This window comes from Anneissia japonica, unplaced genomic scaffold, assembly GCF_011630105.1.
Source record: "Anneissia japonica isolate Jap-2015-1 unplaced genomic scaffold, ASM1163010v1 scaffold287719_len1884721_cov185, whole genome shotgun sequence".
Taxonomy (NCBI): Eukaryota; Metazoa; Echinodermata; class Crinoidea; order Comatulida; family Comatulidae; genus Anneissia; species Anneissia japonica.
The window spans coordinates 605,984-631,728 of NW_022715822.1; the positions used below are offsets into that span (position 1 = coordinate 605,984).

At 32.3% G+C, this 25,745-nt stretch overlaps 1 protein-coding gene across 1 annotated transcript in view; it reads left to right on the plus strand.

Moving 5' to 3' along the window:
- The first annotated feature begins 17,609 nt into the window (after positions 1-17,609).
- The window catches only part of LOC117109373 (D-glucuronyl C5-epimerase B-like), a 36,667-nt gene continuing 28,531 nt past the window's right edge, over positions 17,610-25,745 (plus strand). Inside the window, exons 1-2 of the mRNA XM_033251683.1 lie at positions 17,610-17,741; positions 23,217-23,465. The gene's annotated coding sequence lies outside the window, so the exon portion shown is untranslated. The remainder of the gene's footprint in view (positions 17,742-23,216; positions 23,466-25,745) is intronic.

The following is a 25,745-nucleotide window of genomic DNA, read 5'->3' on the forward strand; positions in this document are numbered from 1 at the left end:
CCCTATTGCAAAATTGAAAACTTTTGAACCTTGACCGCTCTGACCATAGCGTACGCCGCGCAACTTTTCGTTTACGTGTAACAATTGGAAGCGTCCGATTTACAATGCGCCCTCTCTTTAGAACATAAGGAACAAATTAACGTACTTGGTAACGAACTTTGGCGTAACGCGAAACACCCTATCTCAGATCCATGGCAACTAGGACGCCCACTCCCAAAACTGATTACTTTTCTGTGCCAAATCGATGCTTCTATTTGTTACGTGTAAAATCGCGGAGAATGCCATCTTGTGTTTATAAGATCTTTGCAGTACAGTATCAAAGTTGTTTAACACACTGTTGTACAAGTGTACAAACAGTATGCTAGGGGGGGGGGGAGAGGGTGGACAAATTTGTGCACTCATACATATGCATAACAATGTTGATTCAAATTAACATGCAATATGTAGAATAATGGTAAAATCATAATGTAACAATTTTCATTTTTAAGCAGCCAAGTACATTACTTTAGTTGACTTTAAACAAAATGGAGAGTGATTTTGCAAAATCAACATTTTTTTGTACACTGAAAAAGAGTACTGTTTGTACACTTGTGAAAATGGAAGATGAGAAAAATGGAATCATAAAAAAATTTGTCTACAGTAAAGTCAGTGGACTTCAAGATGTTTCAAGAACCCCTGGCAGACACTTTTTGCTTGGGAACCACTGCTGTACCGTAGGTAATCTTATGGTCGGTAGATGTATGTGCTTCATAAATTTTTTGCAACATGCATGAAAACATTGGTGCTTCATAAGTTTTAAATCTTCATTTTGACAAATGGTGCGGTCTTGATGGTTGAAACAATGGATGATGCTGGTGGTATATACAGTTAATATATGATCAACCAGCTTTATGTATGCTCATAAATACAATGAATAACTTTTTATAGCAAAAAAAGTATTAAACAAGTGCAAGGTCATAACTTTTTATGTTACAAATAATATTTTAGAATCAATTCCCAATTCCAAAACAACTGGTCTCCCAAAAAGCATTTGTTAGATGATTATTTTCTAAGCTACTACAAAACTAGTTGAATATTAATCAACTAATTAGTTTTGTGTAAATCTGCTTTTTCAAGACCAATGAAAGATCTATATTCTGTGAAGACCTGTCCAGACTATCAAATTTTATTTGAAAAAAACATGTGACATGCCTAAATATGGTCATGATGACATCACATGACCAAATATAGGCACATCATGACCATATATGGGCACATCATGATCATATATGGGCACATCATGACCATATAGGCACATCATGACCATATATGGGCACATCATGACTATATATAGGCACATCATGGCCATATATAGGCACATCATGACCATATATAGGCACATCATGGCCATATATAGGCACATCATGACTATATATCGGCATACAACAGTTTTTTATAGTGTGGGCAGAGCTTAAATTGCCACTAGGTCTTGAATGTTTCTACAGACTTTTTTTTTCACTCAACAAGTTGAGAAGTTTATTAGTATTTTACAGTATATTCTTTGTTGAAAGTAAACCACATGCTGTTATATCAAAAAGAGGATTTGTTGGATCAACCAGATGGTTGAGCAGTGGTCAAGAAATGAGTGATATATTTAACAGAAGATAGATTTAGTAAGTGTTGATACAAGCTGCAGTATGGGTGGATCCATTTGGTCTACAGTAAACCATTTAAATTTTATGGCCTTAAAATTGTACAATTTGTATATATCATAAGTGAATTTTATGCCCATTAAATAGATCAAGGGGTTCTCAAGTGAATAAACTGAGGCATGTTGTGGCAAAATGTCTAAGTTGTAGCAAAAATTGAAATTCAAGTTATTGGTATTTTCAGATACCTGAGTATGTGATCTTTAATATGAGGGGTCATTCATTCAATTTGGACATTTCAAGTCTAAGTTATTGGAAAGTGAAAGTACAGCACTCTTTAGAGTCAAAATAAACATGATTTTGAGTAATTGCCTTTCAAAGTTATTTGTGCATACATTGTTTTAGAATGAACTACCAAAATAATGTTAAATAAATAATTAGTTGACCACTTCCAGAACTAATGCTTTGGGACATGATTAATGAGACATTAAACTGTTGATCTATAGTGAAAAACAAATTTGGATTTTTAGGCAATTTTTTGAATTCCCATATTTTATAGCTCATTTACTCAATACTGGACTGTGCGACAACTTAACCATTTCGCCACGACATGCCTCATATTTGATAAAATGCATTATTAATGCATGCTAATATTATAAAACCAATAATTAGCTGTATTAAAATATTTATTTACTTGATTCCCCAGGATGACTGTAACTGTAATCCTGGGTATAGAAGCCAAGCATACAATGCTTATTGGCCCCTCGATGAGCAATCTATACTACAGTACTTTGTATACGGCGCAAATTTTACCGGTGGTCAGCCCAGAGCCTCTCAATTGCAGATTTAAACATATTAAAAGATGTAAACTTATCATAGTCTGCCTACAGTAACTTGTATACCTGTGCTTCTGGCTATTTGGTTGTAAATTAGATTTAAAGATCATACAGTTATAATCAAGCAGTCTAGTTCTTATAAAATACTTTGTATTTAATCTGTAAATACTAAATTTCATTCAAATATAATTTCTACAGTAACTATATAGTACTTGTATTACTGTAGTGTATCAGTCGTACACAATGCATTTGGAGGGAGATTGATGTTGGGCGGGGGCTAAGCTATTTGTGGGTCTGACAATTTTCAACAGAAGTTGAAACTATGGACAGGTTCTTAGTGGGATTCAAGGATGCTTAGCAGTGCCTTACCTTGAAAAACTGGGCAATTTTGGGCCATTGCTGTTGAGACTTTTAATATCATATAATGGCGCTTGACATGTACGGTAGGGGTTTCTAGTGGCTCTACCACTGTTTAGAGCAATTAGGCCTCTGTACTTTGATTTTTAAAAAAAGGTTTTTGTCACACTTTCAAATTTTGCCTTCAAATATCCAGTTGAAATAAAAATGATCAATGGAGTGAACCTGGTTTTTAATAACTTGATAACCAAGTCTCATATTTTAATGATGACGACCTTTGCTTTTAAACATATGGTTTAACCTTGGTTGTACAAATCGGTTGGAAACAGAACTGAAAAGAAAGAATCTATTTCCTTCAAATTTCTCTGGGAATATGAAAATTTGGTAGTGATCTGCATAAAAATACAGTAGCTCCTATATTACACAGACTTGCAACATTTTTTTGTTTTTTGTGAGGATCACCAACAAAAAATGCAAACATTATAATATAAGTTTCCAGTGTGAAAAAAAAGTTTGGAAAAAAAATTTGCACTACTGAAAGTGTGCAAATTTGAAAACTCTGAAATTTACACTACTGAAAGTGTGCAAACTCTGAAATTTAATCGATGATAATGAATTTAGAAGACTGCACCACATACTGTTACATATCGGTCATCTAGGGTCAGTGACGTGAGCGCTACCTTCTATAACTCACTTTGTTATGGCTGTAGGCTAGGCTAGCTGTCATTATTAAGTGCTAACCTCATAAGTCCACTGTGGCTCCCCCTGGATATCGACCCAGCTGGTGATAGATGTGTGGGCTTAGCACCAGTTCATAGTTAACTCATTTGTAATTTTATTGCTACAGAAGATACTTCAATAATTTTGACTCATGCACTAGACTCTAGAAAAGGTGGCATGTAGTGTACAGTATATCATCAAGAAATGCAGGAATACTGTACAGAACAAAAAAGTTATCCTTCCAAATCAGATTAGAAAAGGGGCGTCTGGATGATAATCTAAAAAAAATTATGGGCCTTTTTTACAGTACTAAAAGCGAAGTGACTTTTGATTTATAGTTTATAAGAAACTGGTTTTCCTCCTGATCAAATTTTATTTGACAAAATCATGTGATATGCCTAAATATGGTCATGGTGACATCACATCATGTCCATATATAGGCACATCATGACTATATATGGGCATACAACAGTTTTTTTTCTTGATGATAGTCTGACTAGTTTCAGGCATCTAAAATATCCAGATTCGCATTTTACAATTCTAAATTTCTTTAAAATGTTTTTCAAGAACACTCAAAACAGTCTTTTAAAACATTGAATATGCACCAACTCCCGTGGAAGGGGCTGACACTTGGCCCACCCTTTCAGAGGATACATACTCCCTTTAAGAGGATACATATACTCCCACACACAAATCTACCCAGGCTCAGCACTCTGCGTCTGACATGTTTGGCTCCCCCTAATACGAAAATCCTGTGTTAGGTCAATACTTCTGGTAAGGTCTATCGAGGTTTTATTACAAGAGCTTTTTCAGTAGCTCTGTCTATACAGTACTGTATCCAGTACATTCAGTGATTTCATATAAACTAATTAGTTATGCACAAAATCGTAGCAAATCATAAGCTTAGGATTTTGAACTCTAATTAAACAACTCATCTATAAGTGGTAGATTTGAAGAGGCTAATAATCAAAGCAATCATTAATTTTGTGGGCTCAGAACTAATTGTGATGTCAGCTCATGGAACTACGACCAGTTGGCATTGGAGTGCAAGTTTTATGGTCATAATTAATATTGATTTCAGTAAGAGATAGATTACTGATAATTTAATGCCTGTCAACTAAACAGATGTTTTGATTTGTGTGACCCTCACATGACCCTATCACAGTTGAACATTATCCTAATTTATGTGTGACATTGTCCAAATGTAACATTTTATTTATACATAGTTTAGGCCAAATAAAATTAATTATTAGTTTGAAGTCTGGGATATGAAATTATTTTGGTGAGAGTATTTGCTATTTACTATCCTATATACTTCTGGTAAACAGGCTGATGAATAATAGAAATTGTTTTTTATAAAAAAAAAAGTAAAACTAATCTCTTTATTGTATGCTTTCATTTATGTTTCCACATCTTAGGCTTCGACAACAATCTTTCACATCATCAATATTTATTATTTTCTGGCAAATAGTAAGGTTTTTCATGAGGCTCCAAAATTTGGGGACGTGAAACTAGTGGGGTGTGCACAAATGGATCAACTTAGGTCAAGGGGGCAGAGCTAAGAGATCAAACATGGGTATTGCAAGGGTTTTTTGAAGCCTTTAATCTCAGAAAAAACAAACAAATTCTATACTGAGTATTAAACTAATTTGGGTAGGAGGGGAGTGGGTTGGGGGTGAGAGGATATGATGCATATATATATATTTCATTATAGAAGTTTCTCACTGGCTCCTGAATTTTCAAATTCTGGAGTGTAGTGGGAGGAGGACGATGATGCATACAGTATGTAGATCTTTCACCATAGAAGTCCCTCCCTTCCCCCTTTATTTCAGTTACTTAGACACTTAAACACAATAACATGCAATCCTATAGACTACCTCCTACTGGTCGCATTCTGAATAAACATACTTCATACTAATTTCAAGGTCGTCTTTCCTAATATCATTAAATATGCTAATCTTAGTAGCACTTTATACAATTATACACCATACTCTGTGGTCATTCAGTTAATACTGTTATCACAGGCGGCCCAGTACATACAACAGATGAATTTTGCAAACCTATGTAAACATACAAAGCTTTTAAATACAGTTAAAATGTCATCTTTTAATATCATCTTTATAGCTCAGAGTTCACTTTCATAGCTGCCATTATCTTTATTAATATTTATAAATAACACATTTATATTGGGAGAATAACAACCTCAAGGCCGTCTTGAGATAAAGCCATTTATACTTGATTGTTGAGTTGTTTATGTACTTCTATACAGTAAACATTGTCGTTGTTTTTTAATTAATACAGAACTGTAGGTGAATTCTGTCTGCAATTCACATACAGTATTTTTTAAATTCATGTTTGACTCTGTTTCATTACCCTTTTCCACAAACATAATAATTCAGTAATTTTAATTATTAAGTTATGCAAGTTTTTCTAGTTTTTCTTTATTCTGTTTAATTATTTAAAAAAATATTGTTAGCTCTAATTTAGCTTCGTCTGCAGTAGATAATAGTTAATGTTTAATTTGTGATATTTGATACCAGACAGACTCCTAACATCTATTAATATTCCATTTACATTCCTTTTCATTTATTGTTCTTTCTTGTCATGTATGCAAGTAAGGTATTACAGTATTTAATGATTCTTGAATAGTGAAATAATATTGTTCTAGATTCAGTTTCGTCTGCAAAAGATAATAAGTATCTGTCTGTATATTTGATATTTGATACCAGATTGAATATTGAATGTTTTCATTTTCATTTCATATCATTTATTTTATCGCAACATGGAATAACTATAAATGATGATTTTAAATATTACATATAATAATAAAATTCTGGAGACTTCTATGGCGGCGGTGTCCATCATTCAGTTCTCATGGCGCTCTTCTGAAATTAAAAAAACGTATTTACTAAATTGGCTATAGGTTTTACATTGCTTAAAAATATAGATTAAAGATTAAATTTTCCTTTATTGTCCAATTCCAAATAATTTGAAATTGGAAATTTAGGCTGGGCACATTTCGACCCGCAGCAACCTCAGTACAGCTCTAGCACCATAATAATAAGCTTTATTTAAAACACGGAAAACTTGGTTCAACTAACAGTTGTTATTCTGCAAGGCCGTTTATACAACAATTTAACTAGAAAAAAAAAATGAAATGACTTGAAATAAACAAGTCAAACAATTGTTTAAACACACAAATATCTAAACTAGACTTACTGTAAATCTTTAACTTAATTAAACTAAACAAACTCGAACAAAAGAAAAATACTGCAGCTTTTGTTTATTTGAGGAGCAGAGGAATCTTTCTTTACTCCAGTTAAAAACCGAACTCGGATCTACAGCCCAAAAAGCAGGAACAATGCCTCTTGGACAAACACTCAGCTAGTAAATTGTAGAAAAATGTTTTTTTTTATTATTTTTTTTTTCTGCCCTTTGGCATCCAATAGCATGTATGCTTTGCAATAGAATATTGCACAATATCCTACAAAACAAGTTGCATATTAAACATATGATACTGAGCTAGCCATAGTACCAGGTTTATTTGCAATACCCTTAATTGTTGGCGATTACAGCTAACGTAAAAACAAAAAAAAAACAAAATGGTGCCAGGCTTACAAACTTAATTAGTGCTTCATGGAAAACAGCTTATTATTGACTCTTCTAATTTTCAAGTGTTATATGAGGCTTGCTATAATAACTAGCGTACTGTCGCTAACGTTAAACTGAGTAATTAACATAAAAATGTGGTGTATTGTATACGGTACTTTCGTACAAAGAAGCTGTAATACTTTTACTCATAAATTTGGCAAATGACATCATTTTACAGCTTACCGGTATAATGTGGAGAATATGAATATATTAAAAAGTCGATTTGCTTGTTTTTGTCGCTGAGGCTGGTTTTGGGATGGCAAGATGCATATGTCAACTAAATATTATACCGTGGACTATTAAAACAAGCGACTGATGGTCTTATGTAAATTATTAAGTAAATATGTTTTTAAAGGATTAGGGAGGTTAGAAGCTATATTTTTTTTCTGTGATGCAGGATCTGTGGATTTGTTGTCAATTGTAATTTGATAGTTTGTGTCTTGTCAGTGTTTTTGACTCGACTACAACTAGTACTTGATTTAGTCATAGGTAAAGAACCTAAAGCAGGTACACTTTGCATGTACCGACATGCATGATAAGACAAAATACTGCACCATCAACAAGGGATCTATTGAAATTACCGTATACAGTATGCTTGAATAAGCACAGTTGCGCTCATAAACTTTTTAGGTGCTTCAGTGCTGCGCTTATTTTATCATAGTTCCTCGGGTATAAGCCCAACCCCTTCTTTATGCCCAATTTTATATACCTGCCTTCCTTCGGGCAAAAGCCCAGGGTAAGAATTTTACAAATATTATCAGAAAAACATCAATTGGCTTTGAATTAGGCATACAATATTATTCTCAATTTTGTGTTCAAGAAGGGTGGGTTTATGTACTAGAGGAAGTACAGTATGGCATTGGAGTTAATTTATAGGCTATTGGGAAGTAAAGGAGTTAAAAATGAATTACTGTATCATTAAAAAAAACTCATTAGTGTTGGTAGTGTACCTAGTTACATAAAAAATATTATGTCTTGAAATTAACTTGTTAATTTTCTAGGCACCTTAATATTTACTATATAAAAAATTGCACACGTTTGAGCTGAACACATTTTGTTATTAAGGCTGTGTAAGATAGATTCATTTTATAGATTCGTGGTTTTACCATATGGAACTACGGTAATGGAGTTAATTTAAAGGTTATTTGGAAGTAAAGGAGTTGAATATGTTCATCTTGTTAAAAACGAATTACCATTAAAAATCTTACCTGTGTTGGTAATGTACCTTGCTACATGAACTAAATTATGTCTTGGAACAAAATTGTTGATTTTCTAGCCTCTATTTATTGCACACGTTTGCGATGAACACATTTTTTTTAAAAGGTTGTAAAAGGTAGATTCATTTTAATTCTTAATGTATTTGGGAAATTTATTGTTCCAAGTGCTTTTACTTTTCCAAAGCCGGAAATTATACTGTAGATACAGTCTGGTATTGATTTTTTATTTGCCTATGAAAAACCTTAAAAGCCTTTTTTTTCCTCTAACAAATCAAGAATGGTATACTGTACATGGCATATCTTCACTATGCAAATGCAAATTCATCTCTAGCCCCTTTCAGATAGACGTTGCTGCAATATTGCGGTAAGCATGCCGGCATAATAACCGGTCTATACCCTTTCACACAGAGCGTTTGTTACCACAATATTGCGGTAATCTTATGCTTTTCTGTCTGAAAGGGTCCTATAGAATGGCGTAATATTGGTGGTTTAAATACCACCGCGTAATTGTTTTCAACTTTAACCTTGTTTGTTCATGCATAAATGCACACGCCGGCTTGATTGGCGCAATATCGAGTTGACACTTTCTTGTTAACTGTTAACTCAATATTGGGGCAATATTACTAGGGTGCAAAGTGGCCTAAAAAAGCCGGCATATTGGCGCCGGCATATCAACCCTTTCAGACAGAAACCCATGCCGGTGTGCTTACCGCAATATTGCGGTATTGCACCTCTGTCTGAAAGGGGCTTTTGCTACTGTCCCAACATTCTAAACAAAAATCTCTCCTCTCGGAAATGAATTTCCTACATTTATTAAAGCTTTAAGTACATTAGATTCATTTAAATAACAAAATAAATAATTTTGAAATTAACTTGCTCATTCTGTAACTGGGGGATAACAATTACTGTATTAAAAAATGTGTACCCTGATTTTTGTACTGGATTGATGATAACAGTAGTAATAAAACACTTCCCATAGTGACTGGAAGAGTATCTATAATTTTTTTCTCTGTGAAGTTATGGGTAACCATAAATACATCAATTTCTATATTCAAATTAGTAACTTTTATGTTACTTAAAAATGAGAAAGTTAATTTCAAAAATGATTTAAAAAAAAATGATATTTTGGTATATTGCATGGGACGATACTTTAAAGTTAATTTTGAAATGTTTACAAACTCAGTATGTAAAAAGCATCTTTCAGCATTTTTGGAACTGACGCATTATTGATATTTGTATTTTATTATAATATTATATCCCCTTGTTGACATCATTAATAAAAAATATAAAGTTTTGAAATTTGAATAGATCCCTTGTTGATGGTGCGGTATTTTGTCTTATCATCCATGTCGGTCCGTGCAAAGTATACACCTGCTTTAGGTCCTTAATAGCATCATTTTTCACGTGAAATAGAAGAATTTGATTAAAGTATTATTAAAGATACTCTACATATTAAAACAAAATTCTCTGATTTTTAAAATAATTTTCGGATTAATTTCTGGCAGCATGCAGATATGAAAATTAGATCATTCAGTTAATTTGCCTGATTTGAGATGTGGCATGGTGGTTAAGGTGCTTTCCCTTCAATCCCATGGTCTTGGGTTCAAATCCTGTGACAGCACAGGATTTTTTTCTCACAGCTAAACCACACTTTCACTCCCTAAGCCTCGTATATTGAGACTTCACTGATAGAGCATCATGTTATTTCATATTTAATAGGATCCCCTGAATATCAGCCGACCTTCTAGGATACACTGGAAGAAAAACCAAAACATGACCCCATAGGGTCAGCACCTAGTACCCAGGCCGTTAGAGGTCATGCCAGTCAACATTTTAAATTGTTTGCAAGAATTTTAATTCAGAAAAAGATGATGATAATGAAAAGCAGCTGGCTTACAGTATTATGTGAAAAACATTTGTGAATAAAAAAAAAAAGTAATTTTGCTAATGCTTCTTCATAATATTCGCTTTTCCATTTGAATTTCAAAGTGTTATTATAATTGAAGAATTATTAGAAGTTCACCAGTTTTCAAGGTACTGAATCCATCACTTACTACATTCATAGTATATTGACAATGAAAATGTAATAACTTCTGAATATTTTTCCGGAGGTTTACATACACCGAAGGGTACTCATGAACGGTGAAGGATTGTTAAAGCATTCAGGATAAAACGTCGTCCAAAAAAAATTTCATTTGAAAAGAATATTTTAATCTTTGAGGATTTTTTTACCTACATTCTTAGTTTGCAATTCAGTTTTTATTACCATAACCTGTTTTATGTAGGTATTATATTTGTTGAATAAAAGGATATCGAAATATATAGAACAAGCAGTATATTGTGGGTGGTGACATATGACCTTTCAAAATGCCAATCATAATTATCTGATTAAAATGTCTAGCAAATAAAAGGCATCACTGAAATTACGAGAGATACCATGCTATTAATATATACAGTAATAGGAGTCAGAAATTTTTATAACTATTACAGTATAAGTTAAATCATCCAGAAATAATTATAACTTATTTCACCATGGTCAATTGAAAGATCTGTTGGAACATACAATAGGAATATCTGTAAATATAAAATTTTTGTTTGTAATATAGTAATTATATAAATAAATCTATATAAAAAAACATTAAAAGAATATGGTTATTAAAAAAAATTTTCTCTTTTATAGTCAGTTTAAGGCATTGTCCAATTTCTTTGAGGGCTTCAGTGCAAATTAATATTTAATCATTTAAAATTTTTAGTTTCAATTAATCCAGCACGTGAATACCACATCTTACTGTACATTTGATCAATAAATTTTGAAGATATCTTTCCACGACTGTCTGGTAAAGTGCCAAATTTATAAACACAAATGAGCCAGTTCAATTCCATGTATCTTTCATTACACCATTAACGTGTGTGATCTAACAGTAGGAAATAATATATAATGTCTATTTATATTAAATAAACTGAAAATGGGAGATGTAATGGGAAGTACTAAATTGTGTGTAATGTATCCAATATAAATTGGCTGTCTTTGACACATAACACATAATGAAGTGTCAGTATAGTGGACAGAACAGAAAATTTGCAGGTTTTTAGACGATGATGTGAATACACAATGAAAAAAATAAATTAAAAGTCAATGAATAATAGGAAATTTGAATAAATAAATCTAAAAATGAACAGAAGTGTACTCAAAATATATTATATAAAAGAGTTTAGCAAAAATTAAAAAAAAAAGCAAAATAAAGTCTAAGAAACCCAGTGAAGATGGTTATCATACCAATATCAAAGATCTAACAAAACAGCAAACTCTTTGATTTCTGTTTGCAAATTCTGTAACAATGCAGTGTGCTATTTTCTATGGTTCCCCCTCACAAAAACAAGTACTTTCTGGTATCTACGTATCTATGTGGAATAGAAAAGGCAGCAACAGATCCATACAGTAGATTGGTTTCTATTTTGTATTGGCACGCCAACGTTAATTACTTGTTTTTGCGAAAAAGCACGCTGTCATTTTATGCTTCTATTTTGTTGCACGCAAAACCATGGAATTTTGTTTGTTGTCTTGATAAATTGTTTTTCCAAGTATCTGGTTATAAATATTAAAGATCCTTGATGAGAATAACTAGAAAAATGAAAACAAAAGTGGAAAAAAAATTAAAGAAAAACATAAGAAAAGCATAGGAAACCACAATATTAGGCCATGAAAAAAAAAAATTTTCTTTCCCAATATTTTGATTCAAGGAGCATAAGGGCACTCTTTTTTTCTTTTTGTTTTCTTTTCACCAAGTAGACACATTGAATGCTAATAAAAGAAGCACTAGACGTGATTCATACCATATGTATCCCCAACCACGAACGATCGAGGGAAGAATTTTACTAATGTGAATTAGCCAGATTTTCATACATTTTATAAAGTAAAGGAAATAAAATAAATTAAAATAAAGAAAAAATTGGTTAGGCAGAGAAAATGAATGCACGAGGAGATGAGAAACTAGTATTTTTTTTTATTTGGCCTTATTTACTAACAAAATATTTTGAACAATAAATCAAGCGATATTTATTCAACTTATATTTTGAACAATGTAAGAAGTAATACCAATTGCTACTTCTGTCCAGAAGGACAGGTGTTAAAAAGGTCTAAAAAGATCAGCAAAAGGAAAGTTGTTTTAGAAGAAGTACAAAAAGAAGGAAATGCATTGTCATATTATACCACTGATTCTAATCTTTATTTGGTTTTATTATGGAAAAAAAAGTTCACTGTAAAACGAAGATGGTCATATGATGGTCATGACGTGCTACAATATGAGCACTTAAGTGCTGGTGGAAGTTGTGTTTATAAGTGTTTATTGTTTAATCTAGGTGAATATAGTGTGGTCTCTGATTGCTTTATAATTCAGGTGGCTCACAACAAGTGGTCATATGCAGACAAAATGTTAAACGTTGCAGTACAGTAGTAGTACAGGTATTTATAGTTTAGGAAAGGTAAATTAAGTTATAGTAAAGCTGAATCCTAAGGTTGTTGGTTCACAGATCAGATTGCCCATTTCTTATGCTTTGGTGTTTTGGTTAATCTGTGCAATGTGGAGAGTTTTGGCCATTTCTTCCACACAAAAAGTCTGATTTACCTTTTCTGTATAATGCTGTTACCCATTTATAGTCCAGCATGTAGAGAGAGAGAGAGAGAGAGAGAGAGAGGGAAAGGTGAAGTGTCTTGCCTATTGACACAAACAACTTATTATCGATAGTAATTATCATCATCATCATTTTGTCTGTTCCCTCAAGGAGGGTCGTGTCATCTCAACACATCTGTTTATATTTATGTTTTGTTTATGGTGTTTTAGATTCATAGGATTTCTTAGCTATAAGCTAATGTTCCGACGACTCCTATCCAATGCAAATCAAGTCAAGGTCGCATCAAATTTTATCGTATGTCTACACAAGAGTTATAGCAGATAGTTATAGCACTTATACACTGATATAAAAAAAGATTAAAATTATTTCTTTTGATCTCATGATGATATTTCAATAAAACAAAGACGACAAAACAGAAATTACATTAGGCGAGGGCTTGCCTGGGCTGGGCCTGCTTTGAATTGAGTAGGCAGTAAGTAGGCCATCCCAACTATCAACAAATAAAAGGCAAAAAATGTTTAACATCCAATTTTTTCATCTTCACTTGGTAGAGCATTCCGAAAAAAAAAGCGAAATAAAACTCTTTTTTTGAGTTTTTTTTCTCACCTACCCTAAGCCTACCTATTAACATTTAGGAGATTTTTGGCAGCATTTGTAACCCGAGCCTCCAAGTAGCATGCGAGTACGAATGTTGTTTGTGGTTCTTCTTGCTAGAATGTGTGAATTGCAGTATCTAAAGATAAGGCTACCATATTAGCTGTAATTTCAGAATCATGTACGTACAGTATCTCACCGGCGTTCACCGTATCTCGTTCAGCCGTATCTTTAGACACAGCGAACAAACTACCACGGTTATTTTGCGGATTTCCCAAAAAAAGACATGAAAATTTATATGAAGTTTACAACAAACGGTAATAATATAAATTTGTCCTGTAATGTTTTATTTGGATTACTTTTGACAATTATGAAGTTAAAACAACTCAAAAAATTTATTTTAAAGATGCTTTGGTTGATATTATGAACCAACTAGGCCTAGTAGAATTGCCTTGAAAACTAGACTGTGGTCAAGCTACAGATGTTATTGTAATCAACGTGTTGCAAGTCAATTAACAGAAAGTTCTATGGATGAGAGCCTTGCCAATCTAGTCATTTGCTGTGTTAGCTTGCGGGATGAAGTGCTTGTTTCCTATCAGGTGACCCCGTTCATATGGTCGTTGTCAGCCTCATAACAAACTATGATATCAATGGTGTAACTTACACCGTCGGAACAAGTCTATACTTGTGGAAAACTGTGCAGGTGGCTATGAACAGTTGTTCATTATATATGTGGCAGACCCACAGTTTTTACAGTATAACCAATTTATTGCAAGTTACGAAATGTTCCATGTGATGGATAATTAAACTAAAACGTAAATGTCCGGGTTAATGAATTGACAACATCTCGTTCATGACACATTTTAGAATTGTGCAGGTACCTTCCATGTTCTATGATTCATGTTGTTGAAGTTACTGTTGGTGAAGGTAGTCTTTTCCTGATGAGAATGGGCAGTGACACAAGTATCTATAGTGTTATTTTTAACCCAAGTGCAAATAATAAAGGTGGTTGCACCCAGTGCAGGTGGCCGTGATGCAGGTGGCCGTAATGCAGGTGGCCGTAATGCAGGTAGCTACAGTGCAGGTGGCTGTAGTGCAGGTAGCTACATTGCAGGTGGCTGAGGTAGCTATAATGCAGGTAGCCATTGTAGTGTTGTTGACTACAGTGCATGTTTTAATATTTTGCGTGGCTATAGTGAAGGAGTACTGATGTTTATGGTGCAGGTGGCTGAAATGCAAGTGAATGTAGTGTAGAAAGCTTTAGAGCAGGTGACTACAGAGCAGATTAGAGATATGTTAGTTTGGTTTGGAAGGAAAAGTATGTATGGTTTTTAGGACACTGCTACTGGCAGGAGACTTGGGGTATTTGGGGACAGAAGGAGAGACAAATGTGATGGTAGACAAAGTGCTTTACCCATGGACAAGCATGATACACAAAACCCTGACTTAAAGTTGCTAATTTACACCAAACCACTAATTGCAGCGCGATTACATGTGTACTGTCGTCACACTACGATCACAACCCATGCCTTGTAAATTCTTAATACTGTATGTTGATAACAGTCAAATTTTAAATCGAAAGAGATTTATGTTTGTGAAGTAATTATTGATTTTTGAGTGTATTTTTGCAAAGCGTTGATTTATGTTTCATCATTCATATTAATAAATATTTCTTTTTAATTGCTTAGATGGCCAGATCTAATATTGCTAATTTTAATTATTGCATTGATGTCATCTTTTATTTATGGAATCAAATGTCAAACATTTCCACTGAGTAATTGAAAATAAATTTTCCAATCTTTCTGGCTTTTTACTGATTGATAAAAAGTAAGAAACTCCTAATTGGAAATGTAGAGAAAAGTGTGTGTGGAGGTGATGTTAATAAACTATGGTATGGATTGATCATAAATCATCCAGATAGATCTTAGGTTAAAAATTTGCTTCCTGTTTTTTTACAGCCTTGTTTTTCTATGTAATTCTGATAAATGTTGAAAAAAAAATGAAATCATATCAAAGATAATCTCAGAATTTGAACAATTTATTTTAAAAGAGTTCTCTCTAGATATAAGATTCAAACATTATTGTCCAATGAGGGAAATACGGAGTTGAATAATTTCATTGCATACACAAACGTTATAATTTATAATTAATAAATACCAGTTTTAAATATAATTAAAAATGTTTATTCAAAAACTCTAGTCTGATAGTAAAAAAGAAAATGGCCGTCAACAAAGAGCACAAAATTGCAATAATGATTTGTAATTAAAAAGAATAATGATTATAAGTTACTTGAATATTTGATTTGTGTATTATAGGACCTAATTGAAAACGAAGCTTCCCTGGGACGGATGCAGGATTTGGCAGTAGGGGCTGCGTGAGTGTCCGCACCACCTCAGCCCCACCATGGTTGGGGCTGATATGGGAACATTTTGAGAATATTGACCACTTGGTGCCTGGAAATTGCACTCTCATACCTTAAAAATCTTAGCGGCGATTCATGTCAACAATAATATAACACAACAATTATTTTTCCTTATGCAATTTAGGGGGGTACGATTGTACTGTCTATTCCCCCTGCATCCGGCCTAAGCTTCCGTATTGTAAAACATACAAACTTTTACCAGAGGTTAGTTAACCTGTTAATATTGTATGGAACCTAATCATATATTAAATTGAATCTACCTTATTTAAAATCTTATCTTAAATTTTATTTAATTGTAATAACAAAGTTTCTTTTTTATTTACTATTTATTTTTCAGTATACTGTAACTTATTGAATTTATGTATTTAATATTTATCGGTAACTCATTTCTACTCTTATTCTTTATTGCATGTACTTATACTAATACATTGCAGATGAAAAATTAATGATCTGATGCTGATTTTTAAAAAATTAATTGTATTTTCATACAAATCTTATGTTAAGTGAAATTTATTGCAATTGCAATCGATATTTGCTAGATAGTTAATTACTTTTTGCCCCAAAGTGTGCGAGTAACAACCTGAGCCAGATATACAACTATTAAGGATTAAAATATTTGTCATAGAACAGAACAAGTTATTTTGATTCGCATTTGTTTAGAATTCTAACGGACAGATGCTTTAATTTGGATGCTTGTGTTGGCATGCAGAATTGAAAGTTGAGCATTCGTCTGCTTCTTTTAATTAAAGCCTCATCTGTGTTTTTTTCAGTGAAGTCTGTCCCAGACTATAACCAGTACATTTAAATAGCTGACACATTACACAGCGATGAATCAGTATTTCTACTTTAATTTTGCCAAGATATATAGATAAACCTTTCTGTGTTTTGCTAATGAAATTCAATATTTTAATTGCTTAATTTGTATATTTACTGTAAGTATAAATTTATTACCTTTACTTCACATCTAAAACAAGAAATGTTTTCTCTGTAAAATTATGTGAAGTGAGTACAATTAACGTCTACCAGCTTTCTTTAGTTTTGCTTTTTCCGCCTTCAATTGAGAACACATTTCACAAGAACTTTCAAATCTACTGTTATTCAACTATAGACAGTCTTCCTACTTCTACCTTCCACTTCCACGCACAACCTCTCGTTCACACACCATCTTCGTCGCTGGGTCATTTGTTGTTTGTGGGGTGTTTTTGAAAGTGAAATAAATTGAATTGAATAATACCATCTTTGCAGATTAGACAATATGATAGTACACTCTTTCTTTCACAGTTACTAAAATTGCCAGTGTAATTGTCATGTGTTTATCCCCTGATAAAAAAAAAAAAAACAACCAGTGTATAGAAATTTAAACTGCGGTGACAAAAAATATGTGTATAGCCGTACTGTACCACGAGCATCCAAGGATATTGCATCATGGGAATTTGGGCCAAACCACATGATCAATTGGTAGCAACCCAACCTTTCTTTTTTCAGAAATTAACGTTTTATACTGTATTATTGTAGGCAGTAGCAGGATGTTGGCTTAACCTATAATAGTGGTTTTAGTCTGAAGAGGACGATCGATACTCTAAGCTTGTGACAATGACAAGGTAGTTTGTACAATAGAATGGCTGTAGAATGAATAATAGATTTTTCTGAGTTCACCTTAAGTTTTTCAAACAAATATTCATTTGTAAGTATTCATTTGTAAGTTGTAGTCTCAGACTTATTCACTGTATTTCATTTCATTTATTTTGTCTTTGGAACACAGAAGAATAATTGTGTATTTTTTATGTAAATTGATATTTTTTATCAAGGGTATTACCCTTAGTTTGGATCTCAAGTCTGTGTGTTTGATTTTTCTGTGTTTGTGGTGTCTTTGCGGCTACTGCCCTTGCGTGAAGTAGCCACTATGCCATCGAAATGCTTTTCCGATGTAAGTGATGGTAACTTTTGTAAGTCTTTAATCATGAGCCGACAATTTTGATCATGAGCCGACAACCAATCAACATTCAAAAATAATTTTGCGAACACATCCGATCAAATAATAAAAGAGTTTACGAGTGATAACCGATTCTACCGCACTAACAAAACTACTTTACTATTTTATTGCTCTGCAATGTCAAATGCAAGTTCTTTGTAGGTAGGTCTAGATGTTTGGTTTCACTAAATTTGACAATTGTTGGCCTAGGTAGAGCTACTGATTTTAATGTGTTACTAATAGTATTATTATTATTACGGTAGATGAAAATTTGTTTTGACATTTTATTTTGGGTCTGTTTGTTTTCCGTTGAGTTTCAGTTTACATTACTTCAGTATAGGTTAGCCTACAGTATGTCGCTATCTGTCATTGGCCTGCTGGTCAGTCGTTCAGTATGTCATCGAATCGTAGCAGCCCTCTTAGTGTGGCTAGGCTAGGTCGTCCACAGGAACTAGTAGGCTAGTGCCTAATGATTATAAGGGTTGGGTGCTAGGATTTGCCTGATGGAGGGGAGGAGTCCAATTTCTCCGACAAAAGCAAAGTGTGCGTGGTCCTGGCGTCATCCTGAAATCTTCTGAAATTAGTCCTGGTGGTGAGGCCCACTAAAATGTTGGATGAGTTAAAAGTAGTAAAAAAAAAAATCATGTCAAGCAGTAGATAGAAGCTCCTGCTAGGAGCCTATTTTTAATGAGTTTCAATAAAATGAATAAAGAAAACAAAGAAAGTTACACTTTAAATTTTTATCTTTCATTGAGCAATATGAAATTAATTCTTCGCTGTTCAGGAGGTTATGGAGAACAATATATTAATTTGAATTTTGATAGGTTCATAGAAATGAGATCCTTTCAAAGAAATTGGCGGAAAACAGGAAAAGGGCAAAAGGAGGATATAATGTCACATTAAATTTTGATCTTTGATAGCAGACAAATTATTAAGATTTACAGCTGAGCAAATAACTTGACAGTTTCAGAAATGAGGTGATGAACTGGCCGTTAATCACTTCTGGTTCTTGAACTTGAATCCACATGATAAGTGGATCTTGGACACCTGCCCAGGTGTTAAGAAATGTAGGTATTAATTATTCATTATCATCAATAATTTATGTTGAATATAATATGCGGCCTTGTTTTGAAAAAGATAATTATTTTTCAATTTCTTATATCAAACAAAAGTAACATGGAATAAACTGTAAAAGAATTTTTTTTTAAATGGCAAATGATAATAATCTGTTTATATATGATATGGATTAGTGTCTACTGAGTTTTGAAGCATAATTGGAAAAATTCAAGTGCTCAGTTTAATTGAGTCACATCGTACTGCTTTGGAGTTTATTCCAGAGCTTGGACACGTATTGAAAAGCTTGCTATTATAATAATAATTATAATATCCTGGATTTAAAGGCACATTATGTTGTTGAATCACTATATTATAAGTGCTGTGCATTAACTAACTGAATAAGCTATGAGACAAAACAAAGAAAGGTAAAGGAATTGCTAGCAATTCTACAATCTGATGGGAAAAGCATACAGAAAAATGATTTCAATCTCTCATAGGCGGATTCAGGGTGGAGAAGTGGATAGGGAAAAATCCCCAGATACAATATAGATTAGGACAAGCCCTCTCACAAAATTCTAGAAACAAAGTAACATTCTTAAGATAACTTGTAATAATAGCATATTATAGTTTGCTCAGGTTCTGATCCACAATTTAAATGGGGGGAGGGGAGGTCGGGGAACAGCATTTTCAGAATAGATAATTGAGAGCACATAACATTGATATGCATTAGAATTTTAAAAATTTAGTGGAAAAACAGGGTGGGGGTTCCGTCCCCTGTCGCCCCCCTCCCCCGCTAGAGGATCCGCACCTTTGGCTTACTTTAATTCTACAAAATGATTTAAGGGGGACATGTCCACTCATTTGGCCCGGCTGTGTACTTGGATTCTCTGACATTTAGACCCTATTACTCAATACGTACCAATGCCAATGTAACCATTATTATCATCAACATCATTATTTTCATTTGTCTCAGTCTGTTTTTATCAATCAAATTAACATTTTTTTTTGTTAATTCATTTTCAATTTAATTACTGTATTTATTCAAGTAAGCACCTCAGGGCGTTTATTGTTAAGATAGGTTTTTGAGGGGGTATTTATTCGAGGGAGGCATTTATTTATTTTTTTGGTGAAAATGGACACATACAGTACACTCAACTATACTGTACATGTGCACAGAACTACAACACATAATTAGATCATAAAGACTTATGATGGAACCAGGTTTGAAAAAATGGAATTCTACTGGAGTAGAACATTAATAGAATGTGTTGAGAATATATTTATATTTTATTTATGTATATTTTTATGGCGACTCTGTTATTGGTGTTTTTGATACACTGTTGAGTCTTGAATAAATAAATAAATATAAATAAATAAATAAATATTACTTCCATTAGTTTTTTTTAGAGGGAGCATATATTCAAGAAGAAAAATGCCTAGGAGCATTTATTAAAGGGAGGCGTTTATTCCAAATTAGTCTCGGGGTAGGGAGGGGTGGGAGTACTGTATTGAAAATTTCTTTATTCACAACTTCATACAAATTGCAGCCTCACATCTGAATTACATGTACTTATAAAGTAACAAAACATTCTGCAATCTCAGTGGTTATACCACTCTCTCAGTGGTTATACTTAATCAAATTTGTCAAAAAAGGGACAGTACTTTAATATTTCTAAAATGTTCAACTCGAGTTTGGGGCACTTCATATTTTCTTGGCCGTCTAATAATATGGTATGTATCTGTAATTCTTTTGTAGCCCCTACCTTAAGAATCACGTGTGAACCTAATATTGGGCATACTGAATACCAGCAAGTTTAGTAAAAATAATCAATGTGAAAGTAGTAAAACTTAACTCACTATGTGACAAAGCTATAATTAAGAAATTTGAAACCATTCTTAAAACGATACTCATCCACTTCACAACTCTGTCTTTGTAAACACATCCGGTAGATTAAGAACTCCATTTATCAAAACGAATAGGTTTAGGGACTCTTTCGTACCTTGCACAATCCAGCTCAAAAACAAGGCATTTTTACGATGAGGCCTAAATCCTATTTGCATATATTGTTTTGTACTATAGTATAGTTAAATTTATGTTTTGATGGTCTTTTTCTATTTTTGTAAATTATATATTTGTAACAAGGAAGTCAATTTTCATAACTTGTAATCTGAATATAAATATATAATAACTTTTATCACTGATTAGTATATTTTCAATTTAAGGTACAGTAATAACAATTAATAATTAAACTATGGCATTTAATGATAAGACTGTGAAACAAATCTGAAGCCACAATACAAAATACTAATTTAATAGCAACTGTTTACTGCTAGTTGATTGTCACATCAAACATCAATTGATGCATTATAATATTTCTTCTACTGTTCTGTGAAATAATAAATCTTTATGCATGCAACTGCGAAATAGAATGACGAATTGTTCTACAAAGTGTTTTTGGAGAAAATGATTAATACTTGCGAGAAATCAGAACAACGATGTGCCAAGCTTGTTTCAATTTTTAAACGTATTGTTTATAGACAGACACTATAAATAAGTGTCTGAGGTTTAATGAACAAGTTTTTCTGGGGTAGCTCAGAGGCAAGATTTCCTCAAAAACGAGGAAGATTCATCAAGAGTAATAATTTATTTCATGAATAGTACGTTTTTTTTTTCACGTTGTACCATTGGCATCGTAATTTCTTTAAGAAATGATACGTTGGTGTGTTGTGATAGTAGTACAAAATTTCTTACATTCTATTATTTACATAAGAAACGAAGATACACAATTTATATTCATTTATAACTGTTATCAAAACGACTTTTTTTACATTGTGATATTTCATTTCATTCACTTTATTGCCAAATTCCATACAAGATATAAATTATGCAAATACACATTTCATTAGGAGGTTAAAAAGATTTCTCTTTCCCCGTTACAATAGTAAGAAATATATAAAAGCATGAATAAGATAAGGAAAGCTAATCAAATTCATAAAAAAAAAAATAATAATAATAATAATAATATAAGTAATAATAATAATAATATAGATACAGTAATAATACAGTAATAATAATAATATAAATTAATTAATATGAAAATGATAAATTATCTTATAGCTGTATTTTGTAAAATCATTTGTGTCAAGTTAAAATTTTCTAAAACCATGTTGTTACTATAGTACATATTCAGTAGAGCGCTAGAGGCATGTTCATGTAAATTAAAATGTGCCTGCCTGTTTCATCTGTCTTTCCATTATCTCCGCCAAAGAAATTGCCAAATGTATGTTCAGTATTAAAGTATAAATGTGGTATTAAGGTAAGCTGTACCTCTACCCCCAGTCTATCAACAAAATGTAATGAAAAACATTATTTTTATTTAGACATATGTTGGACCAATAAAATTGTTAATTCCTCAACTGATACTTGTGTATTATGAGTAAACAATGGCTATTATGCTTTTTTTTAATTGACTACCATTAACATCTTCCAGTTACGTCCTGGTACTCCGTCTAGAGTGTTCGTAAATTGAGAAACATTCCATCTGGGTGGGTCTGCAGTGCATTAGTTGGATTTGAGGACTTGTTCGGAAAATTCAAAGGGTGGGGGGGTTTGTGTATTTCACCAGAAAATAGGGGGGTTTGCTAGAAAAGGGGATTTGCCCGAACCTGGAAATCAGGAATGCCTCCTGCACTCGCGCAAGCAAGCAATAATCTCCCGGAACATAACCCATTTCCCTCAAATTCGTAATATTTGCATGTTTTTACTACATTAGCAAAATATATTTAAATATGATATTACGAAAGTTCATTTTAACCAGATCTACCAGAAGGGATTTCTTCATAATAATAATAATAATAATAATAATGATAATAATAAAATCTTTCTTTTACAACGGAAGTGGTGTTTTTCCACAAGGCCTAACTAAATAAGAACTACTTACAAAAATACAAATGAAAGGAAAATAGACAAGCTTAAAACCAGATATTCAACCAAATAGTCAGTACTTAAGAAATAGTTTTAATACAGTATTTAAAATTTCTTTCAACTTGGAACCCCTGTTTTATTGTTCCTACTGTTTATTCAAATGGCATGCATAAACTAATAGATTTAATTCCTTGTTTACTTTTCAGTTGAAGTGTACTGAAGCCATCCTTAAATGCCTCACAGTAAAACTCTTCACACTTCAGTATTTGTATTGTACTCAAGTTCAAGTGGCTATAGAAATCAGCCAATCAGAAGGCTGCAACCTGCTGTAGTACATTCACATGCAAATGGTAGCAGACGACAACACTATCAGCAGAAGACTAGACGGGATCAATCGTGGCCTAAGGAATTAGCTGATTTCTTTGTCATAGGTCAAGACAACCTACATGGTCTTGGTATGTAAAAATGGTTTTACTTATTTATATTTTTATTTAAATTTTAATCTTGTAAATATAATATTAATAAAATGTTTAATTATAGTATATAAAAAAGTGGTATTTAATTAATTTCTGTACATATAATTATGAGGTATTTTATAATGAATAAGTCATATTATTGTGCAATTATTATTAAGACTTGCATATTTAAGATGTACATTAATTATATAATTTAATACTGTAAAAATAAATTTCATTATTATGCAATAATTATATTAATGAGAATTACTAAGAATTCATAATTATACAAGTTTAAATTACATTTCTGTTTCATATGAATGGACAATAAAGAATTATTTAGATTGAGATTTTGAAAGTGTGAAACCGATATTTACAAGATTACAACTTTAATAAAACCTTCAACTTTCATGTTTGTTTTAAAATTTCAGTTTTCCAATGGATATTGAAAATAGTAAGGAACTTTGTATAGTTTCTGACCAGCTTTTTCACTTTGTATTAAAAATATTTTTTATAGTTTTATGGTGATTCCAATCAGTATTTGTTTACGTTTCAAAGTACTTGTTTACGTTTCAAAGGCCCTCAACCTACCCTCATTGACCCACTTTTCCATCCTTAAAATCCACTCTTATTATTTATAGTTTATCAATGTTATCACCCACCCACAGTTTACTACAGCTCCAACGCTAAAGGTAATTAATCGACGCACTAATGTATTGTAATTTGTTAAAAGTAAGTAAATATTACGGATCTTAGATGCTTAGAATGTAAGTAGGGAATAATAAAAAAATTGATACATCAATGCAGGTATGGAAATCAATTTCAGAAAGCAATTCTACTGTACAAATGTATTCTTTTAAGGTATAAAATATTAACATTTCAAAAGTCAAGTGTTTTTTTTTCTTTGCCACATGATATTTCCTTTTCTAGAATTGTAGTTAAATTTTGTTATTATATAGTAACATAACATAACATAAAAAAAATGTTGGTAATAAATACTGGTAGCCAATCAGGAATCAGCTTACATAAAAATAGAAAATGTTGCTGATGGTGAATGAGGGATTGGCTTACATGGAGATGTCTAAGAAAATCTGAAGCTAAATCTAAAGTAGTATTAAATTCACTTCACCTGGTTTTCATCTGAAGATTTTAAAATTCTAAGTATCAAGTTTTGATTTGTTGAACAGTAGCTGACTGCCATTGCATTAATATTGTAGTAAGCTTTATTTGAATGGTGGTGTATCTTAAAGGATGTTGGAAGTTGGTGGATGATGATGGTGATGGAGCATGGTGATTAAAATTATAGTGAGGATGATGATGAGAAAGATTGTTGTGACAATGAGGATGGTGTTGATAAGGATGATGGTGAGGGATATTATGATTAGGTTGAAGATGGAAGATTTTTTTCCCTGTGACATTTGCCCACCGTGATATTTTTAATTTAATAATTGAAAACCAAGATAAATATACAATCTATTCATTTATATATCAATAGTTATGTTTTGATTTAATAATATTAAAACATAACTGTTGATTATGAAAGTGTTTTAATTGTGGTAATGATTTCAATAAATTAATAATTAATTAATTAATAATAATTAATATTTATATACAGTATCACATGTTAACAACCGCGAGGCGCTTTAACAATAACATAATAATTATTACAATGTGTTTCAAATTCTGCATTAAAATAAACAATAATTGAAAGCCTAGACAAATATACAATCTATTCATGGATGCCTGTCAGTCCAAAGCTCAGTATAGCATGAATCTCAATCACCAATGTTTCTTTGAAAGCATGCAGGACATCTAAAACAAAGTAAACGGCATTTTGAATGGTAATATCTCTTCCTTTTATTACTGCCTCGGGTATACAAATACTTTATGTAGTCTGTATTAATATTAATAATGTATGAAAAAAAAAATAATAAGACAAGAAATTCATAACATACAATGATTCATCATGTAGATGGATTTAATGTCATTTGGTTTGCTGTGAACATCCCTAATATTGTAATGGAACAGTCTCACCTCCAAGCTTTATACCAATTACGGACAAATTGTGATGATAATGGTAATAATTTTAATACCTGTAATCTGTAAATTTTTATTATGTGCAGATTTTTAATGTAACCAAAAAGCATAGAAAGTATACGATGAGCTATAAAGCAAGCATACAGATAAATCATGTAAAATATGTCCAATATTTTCTGTCTGTTCAGGGATTTCCACGTTTGTGACAGACTAGGGCAAAACCAGATTTGTGAAAAAAATTCA